The sequence below is a fragment of the Pongo pygmaeus genome, chromosome 2 (genome assembly GCF_028885625.2).
Source record: "Pongo pygmaeus isolate AG05252 chromosome 2, NHGRI_mPonPyg2-v2.0_pri, whole genome shotgun sequence".
NCBI lineage: Eukaryota > Metazoa > Chordata > Mammalia > Primates > Hominidae > Pongo > Pongo pygmaeus.
In genome coordinates, this window is record NC_085930.1 from 110,808,331 (window position 1) to 110,822,423 (window position 14,093).

Sequence of the window (14,093 nt, forward strand, 5' to 3'; positions counted from 1 at the left end):
TTTGAACTTCCCAGTGGCTTTGTTTACACTGTGAGGGGAAAACTGCCTACTCAAGCCTCAGTAATGGCAGATGCCAGTGGGGCTTGTTTTATCCATAAATGTCCAATGCATCTACCCTGGCTTTGGGTTTTCTTTACTCCTGTCATCTGAGGATTTCCCTTGCTTTTTGAGAATTTTTAAATATTTTATTTGTAAATAGTTTCATATCAATATTTTTAATGACAAATATTTAATATTTTAAGCATTTTATCCAATATTTCTGTTCACAGCAGAAACGTGTGATCCATCATGTTGATGGGCTCAGAACCTACTAAACTTTTCTCCCTCTCAGTTTCCTTATCTTTAAAATGAAAATAATAACAGCGCCTGTCTTGTGAGGTTCGTTATGCTTAAATGTAATAATACATGCAGAGCACTTTAAGTTCTACAAAACTGACTGGAACACAGCAGACATTCAATAAATGCGAGCCTAAATTATTGCTTTGCCCAGAACTGAGTTCGTCATCTCCCCACCAGCCCCTTTCTTCTTTCCTAGGCCTATCTAACTGAATGACTCCACCAACTCTCAGTCACCTAAGACTGAAACATGGGATACCTTGCAGATTCTTTCCTCATCACCCTCACCACCACCACCCTGTGAGTCTCTCCTCTTGAATCAGCCCACTTATCTCTAAGTCCCATAAAAATATGTACAAGATACTCTTTTAATAAAATTAAGACAAATGAAACAAAACATATATACTTTGAAGGAGTACAAATAGATGACAGGAAGGCATAGGAACGAGAGGCACCAAATTCAAGATGGCAGGTGCCTGGGCAGAAGCCAGCAGCATGGGATTGGGGTGGACCATGGAGATGGGACAAGTCACTGTCCACGGTCAAGTGTCCTCTAAGGCAGTGACATCCCAGGATTTTATTGCATTATTTAAAATAATTTTTTGACGAGAGCTTCACATAAACCAGCGATACAAGTATGTCATGAACTAAGAATTAGGCTCAAACCTGTAGTGTGTTCCAGGAGAAAGACAGGGGGAGAGAGAGAGACTTCATATTGAACAAAGAGCATTCACCAATGGGGAAGGGGGCTTGAGGAGGAGAGAGACAGGAGATAAAAAGGAATTTGTGGTCCAAGCAGGCAATTGTGAAGAGCCACCGAAGAGGGGCCTGTAGACTGCTGACGGTCACGGGCCACAAACTGAGAAACGCAAATCAGCTCTACCCTGTACTTCTGGATTTTACTTTTTAATAATTTACTTGCATGAGCTTGAACTTTTTAATATGTTCAATACCCCCTTGTATTTCTTCTGTAAATTATTTATTCTTTTAATGGGTGGGATGCTCATTTTATGAGGTCTTATAATAGTGAGGATGTTAGCTTTTTTCATATATATTGCAAACATTTTCCTTAGCCCTTTCTGATAAAAGTTTTATCCCCTTTTTTCAGGCAGACTTCGAAAGAAATGTTGACTCGGGTCCTCAGTTGACCCAAAGTATCTATGATACCATGATCTCATGGCTGGTGGAACTCTTCAGTGCTGCTGAAGCAGAACCTCTCTTGAGGCAACCCTGGAGTCCTCCCACTCTGTGAGCCTCTGCCCCACCCTTGGGCTTCTATCCAGTGGCATCTGGACCAGATGCTGTGGAAACCACACATGACCTGTCCCCACCCCAGGAGCTCAGCCTGAGTGGCTTTATCTAAGGCCCAGCTCTGTTCCTCATCAACCTCAAGAACTTTACCCAGTGCCTTTTTTTGCTGGTCTTCCTGTCCTCTCCTCTGCACCAGGGGCCTCCTGGCCTTCAACTCCTCCCTTTTCTGGGCAGCAGTAAGGACACGCCTAGCACATGCCTGGTGCTGGGAGCCTGTGAGCTGCTGCAGAAGGAGGATGTGAGGAGTGTACTCGGGCCTTATCAGGGCTTATTACTCAGGAGTTGACATTGATTAAACACCAGCTCTTCTGAGCTGCTGACCTGGACCTTGATCTTGACCTGATTTCTCAAAGTCCCCTGACTTTTGTTTCAGCAAACAACCAAATCTGATGAATGTTTCAATCAAAGCCAGAGGTCAGAGTCAGCAGACCCTGCTAGTCCAGGCCACCTTTGTTCTCCCTCTACATAGAACACTCTATTCCCTCCCCACTCGAGGTCTTTAGCCTCCTGATCTTTCACTCTGGGAATCTTTTCTGGTCATCCTCACTTCTGGAGCAACCATCCTCCTATCACTTTCATCAGTAAAGCCAACAAGAATGACAACAGCCATCAGGCCTTTGCCCTCCTGATCTCTCACTCTGGGAATCTTTCCAGGTCATCCTCACCTATGGAGCAACCATCCTCCTATCACTTTCATCAATAATGCCAACAACAGTGGCAACAGCAATCAGGCCTTTACCCCTGATCTTTCACTCTGGGAATCTTTCCAGGTCTCCCTCACCTCTGGAGCAACCATCCCCTCCTATCACTTTCATCAATAATGCCAACAATGACAGCAGCAGTCAGCACTCCCATATGCACGTTACAGCTGGCCGGACACCTTCATATGCACTGCAGTAGCCTTGTAGGGCAAATTAGGAAGGAACCGTCAGTCCCATTTAACCCAGGAGCAAAGCAGCTTTACCAGGGTCACACAGGAAGTCACTAGCCAAGTTGCATCTGAAATCCAGGCCTTCAGACTCCAGGCACATGGTACCTTGTCCCTGGTCCCACCTCATCCTTAGCCTCTGTTTTGCTCTATCCAGCAGTTACAAAAAGGAGTCACTGAGAAAGGTGTGATTGAAGGCTGGGTGCAGTGGCTCACGCTTGTAATTCCAGCACTTTGGGAGGCCAAGGTGGGTGGATCACCTGAGGTCAGGAGTTTGAGACCAGCCTGGTCAACGTGGCGAAACCCCATCTCTACTAAAAATACAAAAATTAGCCGGGCATGGTAGCGCACACCTGTAATCCCAGCTACTTGGGAGGCTGAGGCAGGAGAATCGCTTGAACCCAGGAGGCAGAGGTTGCAGTAAGCTGAGATCACACCATTGCACTCCAGCCTGGGCAACAAGAGTGAAACTCCATCTCAAAAAAAAAAAAAAAAAAAAGAAAGATGTGATTGAGTCTTTGCTGGTTGCCCAGGATCTTACCCTCACTGGGAAACATCCAGGGCTCACCACCCTTAGGTCTCTCAGGAAAGTCGTAGTTGAGGCAACAAGAGGAAGGATATTGTGATGAGGATGCAGCCATGTTAGTTGGGCTCTTTCTATGAGTTGAACACTCACATGTAATTTTCTCATCCTATCTTCACCATAGTCCTGGGAAGCAAAGTGTTTATAATCCCCACTTTCCAGATAAAGAAACAGCTGTGGATAGGTGAAGCCCAATTGTCCACAGCCTCAGATTAGCAAATGGGGGGCCAGGGATTGGATGGCCCTCACAACATGAGGTGGAAGTGATGACCCCTTACCCCCCACACTCCCTTTCAAAATGGATCAAACTTAAATTCGAAGGTTGAGGTTCCGACAGTGGGACTTCTGGCCTCAGCAACTAGTGGCAGGAAGGTTCAAAGCCAGTGGTGTGCTGACAGCCAGTCATATGGCATCTGGGAGGCATTAAACAAATGATCATGGAATTAACCAACTCTGCGTTCGGTGATGTTAAGTTGGTAACTTGAAACTGGGAATATTTACACCATGGCAAATGCTATAAATCAAGGCTTTCCTCTCCTCTGCCATCCTACCTCCCCTGTGCCCCCAGCCCAGAGCTGGTTGTCAAACCTTCACCAGCACTCCCCTGATCAGGCCCCCACAGAGCTTGACCAAACCCTGCTTGACTCACCGAACCCTCTTTTGTGTCTCTGACCATCTCCCCTCTTCCACCGTAAATATCAATTTCACGGCCGCCCTCCCTATAGCCAAGAAGCCTATGGACAGGGTCACGTGTAGGTCCCTCAGGTGCTGAAAGCACACCCATGCTGAGTGTACTGTTCACAGTGCAGCTGATTCAACATGCAAACTGATCAAATAAACAAACTGAATGTGATCTCCAGAGGCCACACCAGCCTTTGAAATATGAAGCCAAGGACACCATTTGAGATCACTTCTAGTGGAAAATACTTTTGCTGGCTTCCTTTGAATGTGGAAATCATATCCTCCTTTAAAATACAATCTAGGGTAAGGGCTTTAAATGTATTAACTTATTTAATCCTCACATTTACCTGATAGAAGTAAATACTATTATTAGCCCTGTTTTAGAGCTGAGGATGCTAAAACACAGGGAAGTTAGAGAACTGGCCCAAGATCACAGAGCAATTGAATAGTAGAGCCAGGATTTGAAACCGGGTGTCCATGCTCTTAAATGCTAGGTTACAATACCACTCAAAGAAAATAGTAAGCACAGCCAGGTGCAGTGGCATGCACCTCTAGTCCCAGCTACTTGGGAGGCTGAGATTGGTGGATTCCTTGAGCCTAGGAGTTTGAGACCAGCATGGGCAACATAGCGAGACCCTGTCTCAAAAAAATAACAATAATAGCAACTAGGTTGTAGATCCCCTCCCCTGAGCTTTATATGTAATAATGCACTGACTTCTCACAATAACCTTATAAAATGGGCCCCATTTTACAGATGAGGAACTGAGACTCAGAGAAGGGGAGTAACGTGCCGAAGGACACACAGCAAGTATATGGCAGAACTGGAAACCAAGTTCCTGCAGCTGGCTCCAGAGCTGGGGCCCCAAATCACACACTGGGAGTTCAGCCTGTGTGCACCCCTTCCTCGGGTTTGCAGGATGAACAGCTGCCTTCTGGATGGTCTGCATGGGAAGCATATTTGGATTGTGATTTATAAAACACAATGAAGGTAATAGAAACCAGCCCTCACACTTACACAGGGCTTTGTGTTTCCAGATACCTTTTTTATCCCAGTCATTGCTGTGTCTTCCTGGCTCCCTCGTGAAGGGGTGAACAGGTATCGCTTCTCTGGTTTCCCAGGAAACCCAGGGCCATACTGCAAGCCAGGCACAGTTGGACAGAGGAATCAGCTGGCCTCTGATTCCAGATCACGGCACGCTCTCTCTCCTTACTTTTTTAACATGTTGTTTTTTCCTGATTGCCATAATAATATATATTCAATGTAAAATGTAGAAATACAGTGGAAAAATAGAAAAGAGGCCAAAAAACAAAAACAAAAGTCCCCTGTGATGCTACCACTGCAAAAATAACCCGCAGGAACATCTTAGTGTATCCTGTTTGTCTGTTTTCATGCTCAGAGCCATGTCTGGTACACCAGATTACACAAAGTCTGGCTGGAAGGGAGTGTCCTTGTCCATTCCTCAGCAGGGCAGGAGTCCCCTTGCAGCCTCCAGCTAGACATAGCTGTCTCCTGCTCCTGAGATATGTGAGGCCTGCCTGCTCCCCACGCTCCCTGGGACCCCACATCACTCAATGTTTCCTGGCCTGGTCAGGAGATAGAGATGTTTGTGACATGCATAAAATGACAAGAGTAACCCTCCTCCCAAAGCTTATTTCAGCTAACAAAAAGTAAGCACTTTCAGAGCCCGACCCTTCAAGGAGCTGCTGCTGCAGAAGGTGAGACTTTCATGTCTTTCCCAGAATGTTTTTTGATGTTTTGTTTTTTGCCTCTCTGCTTGTTGCCTGAAATATTCCCATGAGAACTCCTTGCGTGTGTATTTCAGCATGGAAATGAAACCCCACTATCCCCAGGAAGGGCAGGACACTCAGCATGGTAGAATAGACAGAATAGGCAGGGTAGAACAGACAGAATATAGCTTAACTCACTTCTTAATGGCTGTGCAACTCCGAGCTCATTATTTAACCTCTCTGAGACTTAGCTTTCTCACCTATAATCTGCCTCCCTTGCGGGGTTATTATGGTAAACTAAGGGCCTGGCATATACTATTGGTTCTCTTCCAGCCCCTAAAATGAATAAACTCACTGATTAAATGACACTTGATTCAGGCTGGGATGCATGGGAGGAGATGCAGGGACTATTTGAATCTGGAACTGTTTTGGGCAGAAGGAAGGGGGCCAAGAATTTGGGAAAGGAGCAGGATGGGGAGAGGGTGGACATGTGCAAAAGAAGAGACCACAGAGCTGTGAAACTTTGGCCCTGGGAGAGAGGCCCTTAAAGACCATCTCATCTGCCCCATTATCTCACAGTTGGGAACACTGAGGCCCAGAGATGGAAGGGAATGCCTGAGCTCCCCCAGTCAGGTTGGAGAACAAACTCTCAGGGGTTTTCAGAATCTGCAAAGCAGATTCTCAGAGCCAGAGTCAAGGAAGGGAAAGAGGTCAGAAGACCCATCACTCTCCAGTTGCTGGAAGCAATTGCTCCAACAGCTGCCCTGGAGAGAAAGCTCTGCACTGACTTAGCACCTCCCTCTTCCCAGCACCTGTGCCCACTCCCCAAGCCACTGGATTCAGTCTCTCCCTGTGTCCCCTGGGCAGTCCCACCCCCACCCTGCACCCCGAGTGTGACTATAACCTACCGGAGCCAGAATGTCCACCACAAGCCTGGGAGGAGAGCAGCAGCGCCCAGGTGCCTCTTCCTCAGGGAAGTGCAGACAGAGTGTAATTCCTTTCCATGCGCTCATCCCCTCTCTGGACAGCAGCCTATGTATATCCTGCTTTCAACTGGAAAAAAAAAAAATCCCTTTGCCCTTGCCCCAGCCCTCATCTCAGCTGCATAGCCATGAGCTATTTCTCTCATTGATAAGAGTCAAGCTCAGATGACTCCCACCCCATAAAAGAGTGTCCCCCAAAGATAGTGTTTGGAAAACATGTATCCCCTCTCTGGAACGATTCCCTAGTAGTTGGGTCAAGTCCACTAACAGCCCATGCCAGACGTCCAGGCCTTTGTTTACCCTGTGTCTACCTGAAGGGCCTTCCCAACATCACCATCAGCTTCTTCATCCTGGATACCTTCTCAGCAAGATCTCAGTCCCATTCTGCCCCAATTCTAAACTCCACCCAATCTCTTTTTCTGGCCATAACTCCCACTGAGCAGGGCTGTGTCTGCTACACCCACTGTGTCACCAATAGTTTCATCTCCCAGACTTTCCAAATCATCTTCCCTCTTTCTTTCCCTTCTCCCCGACTCCCCTTCCTGGCATCTCTGTATGATTAGCTGCCTGTTTAACTGTCTGTTCCCCTGCTGGGTCAGGAGCTCTCAGGGGAAGGACCATATCTGACCCACCACCCAGAGCCCAGGGACAGGCAAGAGCAGAGACTGAATGAATGAATGACTGTGGATATATGATGCATTGCCTGCCACATGCTTAGCAGTATGAGAGTCTGCCTTCCCAGCACAGCACCTGTGGTCCAGGATCAGTATCTCAGCCACCCTCACCTCCAGTCCCACTGCCCCCTTGACACATAGCAAGTGCTTGGTGAATGCCTGTTGTCTCCACCTGGACTGAGCAATAATAGAGTAGTAATGTCAGGTGGTTAAAGGCATGGCATTGGAGTCATACACAGCTGGGCTTGGACCTGGCTCTGCATTTACTGGCTGTGTGACCTAGAGATGGTGACTTCACCTTTCTGGGCCTCGATTTTTGCATCTTTATTGGGGGTACGGATAGTCCCTCAGACAGGCATCAGAGAACGAAATGTCCCAAGAAGATTGATATGGACTTAGACATTTGCCTTTCTCTGGGGTCCACAGGCTACCAAGAATGGACATTAAGACTATGATGGGTTTTTACACAGACAGAGGGAAGCAGGGGACCTTTCAAGTGGGGCCTCCAAGTTTCTCTAGGCCAAACACTAGTTTCCAATAGAGAGACCCAAGGAGTTGCCCAAAAAGAGCCACAGGGTCCTGGGTCCCTCCCACAGAACAGCTAAGTTCTAGGACCTGGGCTCCTTTTTTATTCTCCCTCACCTCCCCCCTTTTGTACATCCTTATTTTAAAATAATTTTTAGACTTGCAAAATAAAGCACGAGATTCCTGGATACCTGTCTGCCAGCTTCCCCTAATATTAACATCAGTTAAATTGAGTTTATCCTAAGGCTAAACATATATTTTTATATACTTTTAATATATGACACGTATTTTATACATTTAATATATAAAATTTACATATTTTAAATTTGGCGTAAAGATTTCTCCACACATAATGAACTGTAACCAAACTGAATGTATAAACAGGCTATAACCTATTCTTGTGCCAATTACAGAGTTTCAGCCAATCGCATGTGGCCAACCATTCAAATAGTGTTCAAATAAGGCAAACGCCAAGCTGTAACCAATCCAGCTGTTTGTCCCTCACTTCCGTTTTCTGTCCATAAGTCTTCTTCCACATGCAGCAGCACCCAAGTTTCTCTGAACCTAATCTAGTTTGGGAGGCTGCCCGATTCTCAAATTGTTCTTTGCTCAATTAAACTCCGTTTACTTTGCCTAAGGTTTTACTTTTTTTTTTTTTTTTTTTTTTAAGACAGAGTCTCACTCTGTTGCCCAGGCTGGAGTGCAATGGTGTGAGCTCGGCCTCGGCTCACTGCAACCTGTGCCTCCCAGGTTCAAGAAACTCTCCTACCTCAGCCCGGTAACTGGGATTACAGGTGCCCACCACCATGCCCGGCTAATCTTTGTATTTCTAATAGAGGCAAGGTTTCACCATGTTGGTCAAGCTGGTCTCCCACTCCAGAGCTCAAGTGATCCGCCTGCCTCAGCCTCCCAAAGTGCTGGGATTCTAGGCGTGAGCCACAGCAGCTGGCCTCTAAGGTTTTACTTTTAACACATCTACATAATCACAGTACTGACTAAGAATCTAAATAAGGAAATTAACATTGACACAATACTATTGAGTAATCTACACACCTTATTCAAATTTCAACAGTTGTCCCACTAATGTCCTTTCTCTGGCCCAGGATCTAAACCAGAATGCGCTTGGTTCTTATGTCTCCTTTGTCTCTTCATTCTGGGGCAGTTCCTCAGTCTTGCTTTGTCTTTCATGGCCTTGACAGTTTTGAAGAGTACTGGCCAGTTCATTTGTAGAATGTCCCTAAATTTTAGTGTGGTGTTTCTTCAGGATTAGACTGAGGTTGTGTATTTTGGGCAGGAACAACACAGAAGTGATCTTAGGTCCTCAGTATACATATCAGAGGTACATAATTTCAAGATGTCTCTTTCCTGGTGATGTTAACTTTGATCACTTGAAAAATGTGGTATCTAACAAGTTTTTCCACTGTAAAATTACTATTTACCTTTTGTAATTAATAAGTATCTTGCTACTTTGAGACTATGCAAATATCCTATTTCTCATCATGCTTTTGTCCACTGATTTTTGCATCCATTTATACTTTCCAACAATAATTATTACTGTGGTTTTTTCCAAATGGTGATATTCTATTTCCATCATTCTTTCTACATGTATTAATTAGAATTCTATTATAAGAAAGAGCTGGGCATGGCACGGTGTCTCTTGCCTGTAATCCCAGCAGTTTGGGAGGCCAAGGCAGGTAGATGGCTTGAGTCTCAGAGTTCGAGACTAGCCTGGGCAACATGGCGAAACCTCATCTCTGCAAAAAATACAAAAATTAGCCAGGCGTGGTGGCATGCACCTGTAGTCTTAGCTACTTGGGAGGCTGAGTTGAGAGGATTGTTTGAGCCCAGGAGGTGGAGGCTGCAGTGAGACAAGATTGTGCCATGCACTCCAACATGGGCAACAGAGAGAGACCCCATCTCAAAAAAAAAAAAAATTTTTTTTTTAAAAAGAGTTAGTCTTTCTTCCTAAGTATTTATATTAGTATGAACTCATGGGTATTTATTTTATCCTATTACTCCCATTATTTATCTTGCTGTTCAAATTGTCTCATCCTCTTTTAAAATACTTCAACCCATCTGTTTCCTGTTAAGCTGCTTTTCCTAATGAGATGTGGCCCACGGCTAAGTCACTCCCTCAGTGTCACTCCCCAGCCATAGCACGTCAGACACTCCCTGGTGTGCAGGGCAGGTGGTTGGGAGACCTCTGAGCCTTTGTGTGAGCAACTAGGTTTCCCGTTTCCCTGAAACTCACTGAGGCATCTTCCCAACAAGGGCTGGGCTTTTTCCTGGAATGGGCAGGTTGCAGTTGGAGGAGTCAGTCCTAACTCCACAGGCAAAGAGTTCCAGGAAGGGCTGAGCCTGGCCAGGTAGCCCCAGATCCCCCACCCCCACCCTTGCTCTCCATCAGGCATCCTTCCCCCAGCACCACCAAGCTCATGCTCTGATTGCCCCTTCTTGAGTCTGCCAGCTCTTGACAGCCTGGTTTTTGATGGGAGAGCCCTGGGTTGGCACTGCCTCATCCTCTGTCTCACTGTTTCTTTCTCTTTTATTTCTCTGTCTTCCTTGGGCAAAATTCACCCCATTCTAGCTTAACTCATGAGAGAGTCAGTCCAGTCCTTCTCTAGGGCCTTAAAATTTTGAATTCCTAGGCTACAAACTTGCCCTCCAATTTAGAAGCCTGGTTAGAGCCCACATTTACTCACTTTTATTTGCTGTTATGTCAGAACCTCAGATCTTCCTAACATTCTCCATTGACGGCACAAAAGGAAGGAAATGATGCTCCTCTCACCTCTTCCACTTCCTCTTTCTGTGCTGTCCCCAGCCTGGCCCCCTCTGGCCACTCAGACTGTGTTATCTCCTCTTCTGTACATCTGCCCAAGGCACCCTTCAGCTAAGGGGTTATGTATAATCCTTTCCCCAACTGCCAGTCCCTTGCCTTGCTACAAATGCATTTGTTTGAAATCCGTATATGTATTCATTTATCAAAATATCTTCACTTACATATTTACTACATGTTAGAATTACAGAGTGGTTCTCCAGACATCTGCTTTGTGGGTTAGGCCAGGCTGAAGTTATCACATCCATTTTGCAGACAGGGTTGCCAAGACTCAGAAACTCCGTCACTTGCCCAGAAACACAGTTGATAGCAGCCACATGGACTTTCTGACTCCTACTCCGGTGCTCTTTTGCTCATTGTCTTTGTGAATATTCTGTGTAATTATTTGCTCCTTTTTGCTCCCCAGCCCTTCCACCTCAGATGTGGTTAGTGATTCCAGGACAGAATTATTGCTTGCTCATCTGAATATCCCCCACTGCATAGCCCAGCCAGCACTGGACACACAGTAGACACTCAGTAAATGTTTGTTGGGTGAATGCAGGCTTTGATGTAGAAAGCCTTCCTAGAATTACTTGCTCTTACCTAACAGTGGTCTCACTGCTTCTTATACAAAGACTCCACCACCTGAGGCTTTCTGGGACTCAGTTTCCCTGTCTGTAAAGTGACTATAGAGCAAGCTTATCCAACCAACAGGCCGCATGCAGCCCAGGACAGCTTTGAATGCAGCCCCCAACCCAAATTCTTAAAATTTCTCATAACATTAGTTCAGCCCAAGGTCAGGGACAAAAATAGCAGCAGCTGGGTGCACCCTCAGATTCCAGGCAAAGAAGATCACATACTGTAAGACTTGGAAGTTGGTGTTTGCAGGTGACCCTGGAAGTGGGTAAGTGTCATGGACAGGCTGAGCTGCCAGCTTTCTGGAGCCAGTTTCATTTCTTGGGAACTATTTTGTTTTAAATATTTTCAAGGTCTCTGGAAACTGAGAAAGCTGACAGCTAATCAACAGTCGAGAACTGGAGACCTTGCTTGACCACCCCTTCACTTTCTCACCCCGTCTATCCATCCAGGAAGCCCTTCCTGAGTGCCTGTCCTGGGTTTCATTCCAGACAGGGCACTAGGGGCCGAACAATAATGCTGATGCTTACATGGCACTTGAGCTGGACGGGACAGTTTCAAGTGCATTACATGTATTAATTTGTCTAATCCTCCCACCAACCCCATGTTATAATGAGGAAAATCAGGCACAGAGAGTTAGGTAACTTTTCCAAATTGCAGCACTGGGATTTGGACCAGACTACCTCCACCTCCACCCTCGGCCTCCACCCAGTTAGTTTACAGGATTTTTCCTTCTGAATCAGATGTTTTCCCCTCTCCCCAGATACATTTTGTAGTTTTATGATGTTGTTTTTCTCTTTTCTTTTGTTTTCTTTTCTTTTCTTTTTTTTTTTTTTTTTGAGATGGAGTCTTGCTGTGTCGTCCAGGCTGGAGTGCAGTGGCACGATCTCAGCTCACTGCAGCCTCCACCTCCCAGGTTCAAGTGATTCTCGTGCCTCAGCCTCCTGAGTAGCTGGGATGACAGGCATGCACCACCATGCCTGACCAATTTCTTTTTATGGTTAAGGGTGGGGCCAGGGGTTCCCTAGGGGTTAAGGCAGTATTACGTTTTTTAAAATGTCAATCGGAGGCTGAGGTGGGTGGAGGTCAGGAGTTCAAGACCAGCTTGGCTAACATGGTGAAACCCTGTCTCCACCAAAAATACAAAAAAATTAGCCAGGTATGGTCCCATGCACCTGTAGTTCCAGCTGTTCAGGAGGCTGAGGCACAAGAATTGCCTGAGCCCAGGAGGTGGAGGTTACAGTGAGCCGAGATCATGCCACTGCACCAACCTAGGTGACAGAATGAGACTCTGTCTCAATCAATCAATCAGTAAAGTGTTAATTGGTGTTTTCCCACCATTCACTTTTCTTCCACTCAAACAGTGAGACTCAGGAAGGGTCTTTGAATTTTTTCTTGGCCTTTGAGTACAGGAGTTTGAGGAAATTAAGGTTCTCTTTCTATTCTATACCAAACTAAAAAAGCATTCCCCAGGCTGAGAAGGTAAGAGGCAGCAGGGAAGCAGGTCAGTCTAAACATTAGAGGGACACTGTGCCCTGTCTTATGGCTACAGTCCTGGTGTTCGTGGGACTTAGGGGGCACAGGGACATGGCACATGGGGAGTCCAAGGTGAACAGGGCCACAGGTAGCCCCATCCCATGCCCTAGCCTGAAGCAATCAAATGAAGTCTTCAATGGGCTGCCAGGCCTGAAGGTGCTAGTGGACTACCCTGAGTGTGGACACATAGGCTGGTGTCCAACAGGGAGGCAGGATGCTGATGTCTAAGTGGAGGCCTGCGTGGACAGGTGCCACCAAGAACCAGGTGGCACCATGCTCCCCTGCACCTGGGCAGTAACCAGTTTCCTGGAACTGATGTAATTCTGGGCGAGTGGTGACCCTCACAGTGACTGCAATTTAGTTTCCATATCTGTAGAATGGGGGTCTCAAGATAGAAAATAGCTTGTTCTAGAAAAATACAATCATATTTTCTCATCTACATGAGTCTGTGGCCAGAGGTGCTCACTGAAGTCACCTTCGGAATCCCCTGGCAGAGCTCCTGTAGCAGGCACCATTGGTGGCCCTCGTCTACCAGAGCTCCCACCTGCTGGGCACACGCTGGCTGACTTCCAGCTGTGAGTACCCACACTGCTCTGTCTGTGGCCTTGCTCTGGCTAACAAAGCCTGTCATGCCCCTGCCCACCAGTGCAGCATGCCAGAAATTCCAGGACATAATGTTCCCTGTCCCCCACCAAGAACCCTCAACCAACGACTGAGGTCAGTTGGTGCCTAAATACCCCACCTCCCTTGCCCTTGGGTGGAATAACTCCAAGGTGTGTGCACCGCACTGTCTCCCTGAGTTTCTCCCAGGAGATTAAGTCCAACCACCCACAGGGGAAGCTGGTTTGCTAACACACTCTTCACTGGCTGCCTTCCTTCCTCTGCCTCACCTCCCCACTCTCCTGCCCATGTCTCCAACTTCCAGATAAACTATTAGTGGGACCATATGACATTGCCAATATTTGAGATTTTTGACCTATAAAAATGGCAATTTCATATAGTTCAACCTAAAATTTACACTCAAATCTTTGTCTCAGAGTCTGCTCCAGGGCTATTTCCCCTCCAATGCTTATCTACCTGCTTTATCCAAAGCCTGTCCACTAGGCCTCCTCCTGTCCCACAGCACAGCGGGTTCCTGGAGAGGTAGAGGTGGGACAACAGGGAGGCCGCTCCAGGAATGAGCACGTGCCCCACCCACATCACATATCAGAGTGGGAAGTGTGGCTACAAAATGAGGAAGTCACGAAAGATATGGAAATGTTGTAACTGGAAAAGTGATGGAATGTTTGGAAGCAGAAACTCTGGGTGTGGGCTTGGAATCTGGAAAAGGGAACATGGGTTCATGGCCTGTTTGGCC

The 14,093-nt window shown here is 46.6% G+C and overlaps 1 protein-coding gene across 6 annotated transcripts in view; it reads right to left on the bottom strand.

The window, feature by feature from the left end:
- Positions 1-14,093, bottom strand: part of ACKR2 (atypical chemokine receptor 2) — a 65,490-nt gene that overhangs the window by 9,515 nt on the left and 41,882 nt on the right. The window contains exons 1-2 of one of the 6 annotated variants that reach the window (XM_054481197.2): positions 8,803-8,843; positions 6,476-6,620 (exon numbers count right to left, since the gene is read on the bottom strand). The exons of 4 other annotated variants lie outside the window; for them this stretch is intronic. The gene's annotated coding sequence lies outside the window, so the exon portion shown is untranslated. Of the gene's footprint in view, positions 1-6,475; positions 6,621-6,861; positions 6,957-8,802; positions 8,844-14,093 lie in introns of those variants that run through there. One more of the 6 variants, XM_054481196.2, reaches the window with a different exon arrangement.